Genomic DNA, 8,387 nt, shown 5'->3' on the forward strand with positions numbered 1-8,387 from the left:
AGATCCTATGGGAACCCCCAAAACAGGGCTCAAATCTCAGTACAGCAGCTGTGTATGTGACCCATGTGCCTTCTCTGTCCTACAACACAAGAGTGGGGCAGACCTGTTCATCCTCATAGACACCAGCCTGCAAAACCCAATGGCCCAAACTTGCAGATAGAGACTTGTAGCAGCACAGGCTGAGTGAAGATGGGTGTGCAGGAGACACTGGCAAGTCCTTCACAAGGTAACAGCTCTTTTCTAACGTAGAGCACCCCAATATTCTCCTCTTGCTCATGCTATTTTGGTAAAGAATAACACACGCTGCCCATGGCGGGGGGTTGGAACTGGATGCTTTTAAGGTCCTTTCCAACCCAAACCATTCTATGAGTCTATGCTGTTCTTGCTTTGAGCAATGCTGTCCTCTAAAACCTCTGTTGCCTTGCGCATGACCAAACACACTCAAGAGATGCACACATACATCCACTACCAAGCCTTCTATTGAAATCCCCACCTGCTGAAAGCTCATCTTATCACTCATTATTTGCTCTTGCTAAGCCAGATCAGCAGTTATGGGGTCTTGGTGAAACCTCCTCGCTCTGCAGGATGGGTGTGCAACCCTGTTAGAAAGACTATCCTGGTCTTTGGTGTTGATGCCTTTTTGGACTTGATCATCTTCGAGGTCTTTTCCAATCTGGTTATTCCTATGATTCTATAATTCTATGATTCTATAATCCTATGATTCTGTGTCTTTATTGGAAAATAAATGAATTTCCATGTACCCTGGAGCAAAAGCAGTGTCCGGGCTTTCCAAGTATTCCAGAAGGGCCCAGCCTATGTGCTTCTGGGAGAATATTCATGGGAGAACCATGTAGATGAGTCCCTCAGTGCCATGGGTTAGTGATGGCCATGGCAGTGCTGGCGAATGGTTGGACTGGATGAGCTTAAAGGGCTTTTCCAACCTGGTTGAGTCCATGATCCTAAAAGCATTCCACATCCAGGCAATTCCCATTGCATTGAGTGCCCCACACTCCTCTTCATGGACTGGGGGAATGGATGGATGGGGAAGCCCCTGCACACCTTCACAGTGGTTCAGGTGGATCCCCACATCTGTGCCCAAGTCTTTCCATATCCAGTGTGTCCCTGCTTCACAAGGGATGGGGTGAACCAAGGTGAGCTCCAGGATCCCAGACCAAGGCAAGTGAGTCCTTCAGAGGAAGCTTTTGTGATCTTTGTGATGCATGGACAGTGCCAAGGAAACACAGGACCACTCACATGCATTTGCAGTCTGGTTTACCCCTGGCACAGGCACAGCCAAGAGCTGGGGACACAGCAATGGGCTGGAACAGGGCACTTGGAATGCCATCAGCCATCCTGTGGCTTCTCCAGCCCATCAGTTTCTGACCCTTCTCGCCCCGATACCAATGTCATAGCAGTGGCTGCAAGGGCTCGGCTTGGAGGCAGCTTTCCCTTTGTGATGCTGAACTCCTAGGAAGGAATAATCACATTATATCCACACCATTGCATGGAGCATTCCATAGAGATCTGCCCCTTTGCGAGGGCCACTGCATCACTCAGGCTGGCAAAACGCGCCTCTGGGGTTTGAATAGAGGGATGGGAGGACTGGTTTGGCCACCTTTGGTTGCCTCTCTTGAGTGCTCCTGCATCTTCTCACCTGGTTCCCACCAGCCATAGCATGATGATGCTCTCTTTTCCACCTCCTTCACCTCTTGGTGCTGTGGGGTTTAGGTGCTGCATCCCATCCTGATCCCTCTGCCCTATACCCTGAGCAACGGCTGGTCCTTCTCCCCCCATAGGGATGGTGATCCCTGCACACAGCCCCTGTGCTGGTGCACAAGTAGGAAACAGATGCTTCCCGGCTGCCAGAGCATCCCACTCCCGGGGCTTATGCAATGATCCCATGAATCAGCAGCACATCTGGGCTCCCGAGGAGGCTGCACAGTCACATTTTCCCCTCCATCCTATGTGGATGAGCTCTTAAGCCCTGGGAAGGCAGCAGGCCAGCTTGGCTGGGAAGCATCGAGGAGAGGAAGCTGGATTGGCTTGCCTTGCAGGGAACTACTAAATGCTGCCATTAAAAGCTATGCTGTATCCCTTGCTCCTTGTCTGCTTGATCCAGGGGTGAGGAATCGGGTTTGTCACCTGCAGACAGTGTTCAGGTTCTCCCCACACTGACCTTGGGTATGAAGCAGAGACGTGGAGCATCCTCATCCTTCTCCTCCTCCTGGCTCCAGGCAAGGTTTTCCCAAGCACACAGTGAGAAGAAAGAGCTGAGAGCCTGAGGATGGAGATGGGGAGGTGGGGATGGAGAAGGAAAGGCTGAAGGTGGAGAAAGGGTGGATAGGGATTGAGATGGGGAGCTGGAGATGGAGATAGGGAGGATGGAGATGGAGAAAGCAAGGCTGGAGGTGGAGAAAGGAAGGCTGGGGTTGATACAGGTTGGCTGTGAGTGTGAGAATGGAGAAAGGGCAGTGGGGGATGGTGCAGGGAAGCTGGGGTTAGAGATGGGGAGGCTGGAACTGGAGCACCTCCTGTATGAAGACAGGCTGAGAAAGTTGGGGCTGTTGAGCCTGGAGAAGAGAAGGCTGCGTGGAGACCTCAGAGCAGCTTCCAGTATCTGAAGGGGGCTACAAGGATGCTGGGGATGGACTCTTCATCAGGGACTGCAGTGACAGGACAAGGGGTAACGGGTTCAAACTGAAACAGGGGAAGTTTAGATTGGATCTAAGGAAGAAATTCTTTACTGTGAGGGTGGTGAGGCACTGGAATGGGTTGCCCAGGGAGGTTGTGAATGCTCCATCCCTGGCGGTGTTCAAGGCCAGGTTGGACAGAGCCTTGGGTGCCATGGTTTAGTGTGAGGTGTCCCTGCCCATGGCAGGGGGGTTGGAACTGGATGATCTTAAGGTCCTTTCCAACCCTAACTATTCTATGAGTCTATGATTCTAAATGGAGGCTGGGTGTGGAGAAGGCACAGCCTGGCTGGCGTTTGAGCCATGAGGAGGTGACACCAGGCTGAACAGGCACCTTTACCCCCCAGCTATTTGGTACTCCCCCCCAGCCCATCACCCAAACCTGCACCCCACATAAGCCCCTGTCCCAGGAGCACTCGTGCCCTCGCACAGCCCCATCCATGGGGTGATTCTTCACCAGCAAGAGGCTCTTTATTAGCCCGGTGGCACCAGGTCCCATTTACCCCTTCCCCCATCACCCCAGAGCTCCAGGACCCCCCAACAGCCTCACCCCAGGCTGAAGGGATGAACATAGGGAATGTGGTACTGGGACCACGGGAGCAGCTCCTGGGGTGCTGCTGGCTCAGCCCCGGTGCTGTGGGAGCGGGAGCTGCCGTCTCCCTGCTCTGCACAGTCAAGTGTCACTGCGCATCACCATCACCCTGCACCGAGGAGGGATCGGCCACAAGCAGGCAGGACCGGAGGCAGGAGAAGGATGTGGGAAGAGCATCCCTTCCCCCATCACCCTGCTCCTTCCCTTAGCGCTGTCCTTGGCCCCAAATCCAGACTTTTCCCAGGATGCAGAAGGAAAAGCAGGTAGGGAAAGGCGGAAAGAAGGTGTTTTCCAGCTGAAACAAAGCCCTGGGGGGGGCTCCTTGGTTAGCAGTTCCCTTCCTGTATGGCATTTCCTCCTCATTTCCCCTCCAAAAGAATGAGAGATCTGCAAAATCGAGAGATCTCGCCCGGAAGGGTAAAGGATTGCGTGGATCCGAAGCTGTCACAGCACAGCCAGCCCCTCCTGCAGGAAAAACTGCTTTTCTGTGGAAAAATGGGAAAGAAGCAGGCTGGGGAGTTGTGTCCCCAAACAAAGAGCTGGGGCCTTCAGGCTGTGCATCCCAGAGGTGAATTCCTGATCCTTTCCTCTGCCAAGAGGCATCACTGAGCCCAAATTGGGCCTTTGAACCTCCCCCCAGAAGGATCTGGCCTCTATGAAGTATTACATATGGGCTACCATGTGCATCCTTCACCTTCAATTGTGTCCTGGTGCCACCGGGTCCATGGGTGATGGAGAGAAGGGGACACCAATGGGACACCTCCATGCTCCCATTTGATGTCATTATTACTAATGGCTGATCCAACATGGCTCAGCCACCACCATCCTCCTCTCCCTCAAACCGTGGGAAGGGAAGGAGGAAAGGAAGGAGGCAGGATGTCTCCATCCAGCCTGGATCATGGCCTGTCCTGATTTTTCCATGCCCAGCAGCCGATGCCATTTCCAGGTTATTCTATCTGAAAGCGTTGCACTCCAAATGCAGCAGCAGGCACGAAGGGAGCAGACCTTATGCACAGAGCAGGGAGCTTAGTGTTGGTCTCATTAACCTTCAGATCACAGTGAAGCAAGTCATTTTTGTTAGCCTCATTGCAATGAGACACCCATGTGGCACCCAAACTACCCAATCACTGCTAATTCCCATTAATAATTCAATTGCAATTGTTATCTATATCATATATATAATATATATACGATACAGATAGATAGATGATAGATAGATAGATGATAGATAGATAATATTGACCATCTCTAATGCTGTGCTCACCCCTCCTATGACTCTGTGCTCCCTCAGAGCCATCACAGCAAATCAAAGCACCCCAGTTCTCTTGCTGGAGGTGCTGAGGGTGGGTTTGTTGCCCTGCTTGGTGCTGGGGAGTCACTGGTGCTGTTTTCACACCCCATCAAGCAGGCTGCTGCTGGCATTTGTGTCTCACCAGTCGGCGGATCAGGTCCTGGAACGATCCCTTCTGTATTTCAGGCCTTCATTGACTGATGGGGTGTTCGCAGGGTGAAACCACCCCATTGCAAAAGGCTTTGCTAACGCCTGATGGGCTCTGCATGGCCGCTGGGCAGACAGGGCTGTCACAGCCAGCGCCGCTCCGATGACCATTGGGCAATGCGTTGTTACAGCTGAAACCAGCTAAAAACAGCTCCAGCCAAGACCTCACAAGACCTCAGCCTTTGCCTTGCTAAGACAAGAGCAGTTGAAGCTGCGGCTGCTCCATCCCTGGCAGTGTTCAAGGCCAGGTTGGACACAAGGGCTTGGAGCAAGCTGCTCCAGTGGAAGGGGTCCCTGCCCATAGAACTGGATGAGTTTTAAGGTCCCTTCCAACACAAACCAGGCTGGGGTTCTATGATTAAGAGCAGCATCTCTGCAAGTCCTGCATCCTCCTGCATCTGCAACAGTCCATCCCACCCTCCATGCTCTCTAAACAGATGAAGATGCTCTTGTAGCCCACTAGACCTCCAACTTCCTCCTGGTCCCCAACAAGGATACAGGCAACAAACCATTAGTATTTACCATGCTCCTATAGGATTTTTTCCAGCTGAACCCCTGTCTGAGCCAAGCAGGAATGCTAAGCAACAAAGCTCTGCGTTTCTTTCTTTTCCAGCTCCCTTTTACTATTATTAGTTGTATTCCTTTAATTGCTACCACCAAATCTGTTGCACAATGGGGTAAACGCTCACCCATCTCATAGTGAACAGAGCTCAGACACGATGCGTGCCCTCACATGTCCCTGCAAAGAAGAGCTTTAGGCTACTGGATCAGAGGATGGCCAGAGCAGGGATAGGTGGGGAGGAAAAGCAGGAAGGTTTCCCCTCAGAGCTGGGTTGGAGGGGGATAAATCACTGCATGAAGTGTGAGGCAATGGCAAGGAGAGCGGTTCCTGGGCTTGTCACTTGGAAGCATGTGGCTGCTGCTGAGCTCTCAGGCTTATTTAGGATTTAGTGACTATTTGATCTTGTTTAACCCAGATGTTCAGCTCGTCACATAATGAGATCCCACCAGAGGAACTGTATTGTGATGCCTCCCAGATAGCCAAGCACTATGAGGAGAAGGAGCAGCTTCATCAAGGCTGAGCATCCCGAGAGGGTCCTCATGGCTTTCCACCGGGACCAGACCAACACGCTGGTGTCAGCTTCCCAGGTCCTTTGGCATCCTACCCAAGATGCCAGGAATTCTGAGTCTGAAATATTATGTTTAGGATTTTTAATTCTAAAATCTGTTTTCTTTTATGTTAAAGCACAGAAATCCTGAAGGATTCACCCGAACTTGGATGTGCTTCTTTCCAGCCTCCTTTTCCCTGTGCCAAGGGCTTTCTGTCCAGACAGAGGCACCATTCCCTTTATTCGAGCGCAGGGATTGACCACTCCACCCTTCTCCTGCTTCACTCCATTGCAGGCATCAAACAGAAAAGCAACTGTGAATTATAGAGAAGGAGGGTGGGAAGCACCAGCATTGCATCCTGGAGCAGTGATGCAACATGGAGAACGTGCGCATGGCTGCACTCAACAGATCCTCAGGATCGTATTAGGATCATTGGGCCATCCTTGGAATGCTGGAATGGACAGAATGGGGTATGTTGGAGATCACATCACCTGAATTTTGGTCTATACGCACATGTCAGCTCCCGCTATAGCCTAGGGTGATGGAGGGGGGTCTAGGGCTGCCTGTTCCTGTTGCCATTGGAGAAGTGCTTCCCAGGAGAAATGATGGCTCTTTTGGACCACTGAAATCCTCTCTTTTCCAAGCTGGTTCGTGCTGTGGGCTCCCCAGAAGCTGGCAATTCCACATCCCATCCTATCAGAGCAGCTCCAAGCCCCACTGTCAGCACTGCAGGGTTTAGGCTGAGATCTGAGAGTTAATCAAGATTAAAGAAAGGCTTTTCCCAGCCTTAGTGCTGACTCCGGCCAGGTCTGAGGCTGGAGCAATGAGCCAAGAGAGGAGGTGAAGCTGATCCAAGGTGGTGGCCTGGGGCAGGAGCTGTGTGCATCCGAACACTGGATGATGGGAAGATGGAGGTGATGAATGTGTCCTACCTTAAATGCCTACTGCTTCCTGCTGTGCTCTCTCATCTCCTGCTTCATCTCCAGACCTCCTTGGGAGCACAAATTGTACAGAGCCATCCAAATGACTCCATTAGAAGTGCCAGCACTCGGCATCCAGCGCTCCATCAGCTGCAAGAAAGCACATCTGGCATCTCTCCACATCGGTCACCGCGTCTTCCATAGGGCATCTTTAACGTGGAAGCATGCAGGAAAGGAGGTGACTGCAGAGGACTTGGTGTGGAGAAGCAACAAAGGGTGGTAGCATCTACCTACACCTCCGAAGGGTCCATGCCAGGCAGCCTTTTGCTATTGAAAGCAGTTTGGGCCCTTCAGGACAGCCCATACTGAGACAGGATGGGGCTGGCTTCCCTGGGGTGATGCCCAAGGACTGACCATTGCTTTGGAGATGCAGGAGCTGCACCTCATGGAGGTGCTTTGCTTTAATAGATCCTTGGAAATAAACAACCCAAAGTACTTCTACCAGATGCAGGCTGGCCATGAGCATGTATCAGTCTTAATTGTGCTGCTTTCCTCATCTAAGGGCTTAATGGCTTCATTGCATTAAAGATCACTGAGATGGGTTTTCTTCTGCATTGAGGAGACACGCCAGCATTCAGCATCTTTCCTGCTGCAATAAGGTTGGAATTGCAGCCCTGGACACAGCCAAGGCAAAGCTAACGCAGTGCCCTTGTCCTGCCTGGCTCTGATCCCTGTTTTCTCCATAGTTTTCCTACCCGAAGCTCCTTCCCTCACCTGCTCCCTGCACAGTCATTGAGCTCTCCATGAATCTTCCTGAGCACAGGGCTCTTAGAACTAAAATGCATATCTTGACATTTAATTAAAGAGATGAGAGCGGTACATGAGGGATGCAGAGCACAGAGAGAGCAGTCAGCCGGGTGCCCTTGATGCAGCCTGGGTGAGTTGGATGAGAAACCCATTCCCATTAAGATGCTGATGCATGAAATCCCCATTGGCCTCATTGCTCTTTGCACTATTGACCTTGGTCTCCCCTTGCTCCATCCCAGGTGGTGCCTGGGAGGTTTACCCAGTGCAAATCACAGCTCATCCTTGCAGAGAGGCAGGAGAAGGATGGAGAATCAATCAGTGTTAGCCAAATGGGACCCTATGAGCAGCAGGGAGGGCAGGGAAGCTGCAGGATGATGTTGAGCAATGGGGTTTAGTGGTGTTGCTGTACATGGGGTGCAAAGGGTGAACACAGCAATGCCCAGACAGCACCAGCCCTGCCTGCTCCATGGCTGGTTTTGCGCCAGGACATGTTTTTTTTCAGGTCAAACAATGCAAATGAGGGTTTCCTCCCTTTTTGTCACCTCCTGCAGGTAAACTCCAGGTAAGGAAAGTATCTTTACTCTCACAGAATCCCAGACTCGTTTGGGTTGGAAGCAGCCTTAAAGCTCCTCCAGTTCCAACCCTACAGGCCCTTGTCCCAAGCCCCTCTCCAGCTTTCCTGCAGCCCCTTTAGGCACTGGAGCTGCTCTAAGGTCTCCCCTTCAGGAGCCTTCTCTTGTCCAGGCTGCCCCAGCCCAGCTCTCTCAGCC

The sequence above is a fragment of the Psittacula echo genome (genome assembly GCF_963264785.1).
Source record: "Psittacula echo genome assembly, chromosome: 1".
Taxonomy (NCBI): domain Eukaryota; kingdom Metazoa; phylum Chordata; class Aves; order Psittaciformes; family Psittacidae; genus Psittacula; species Psittacula echo.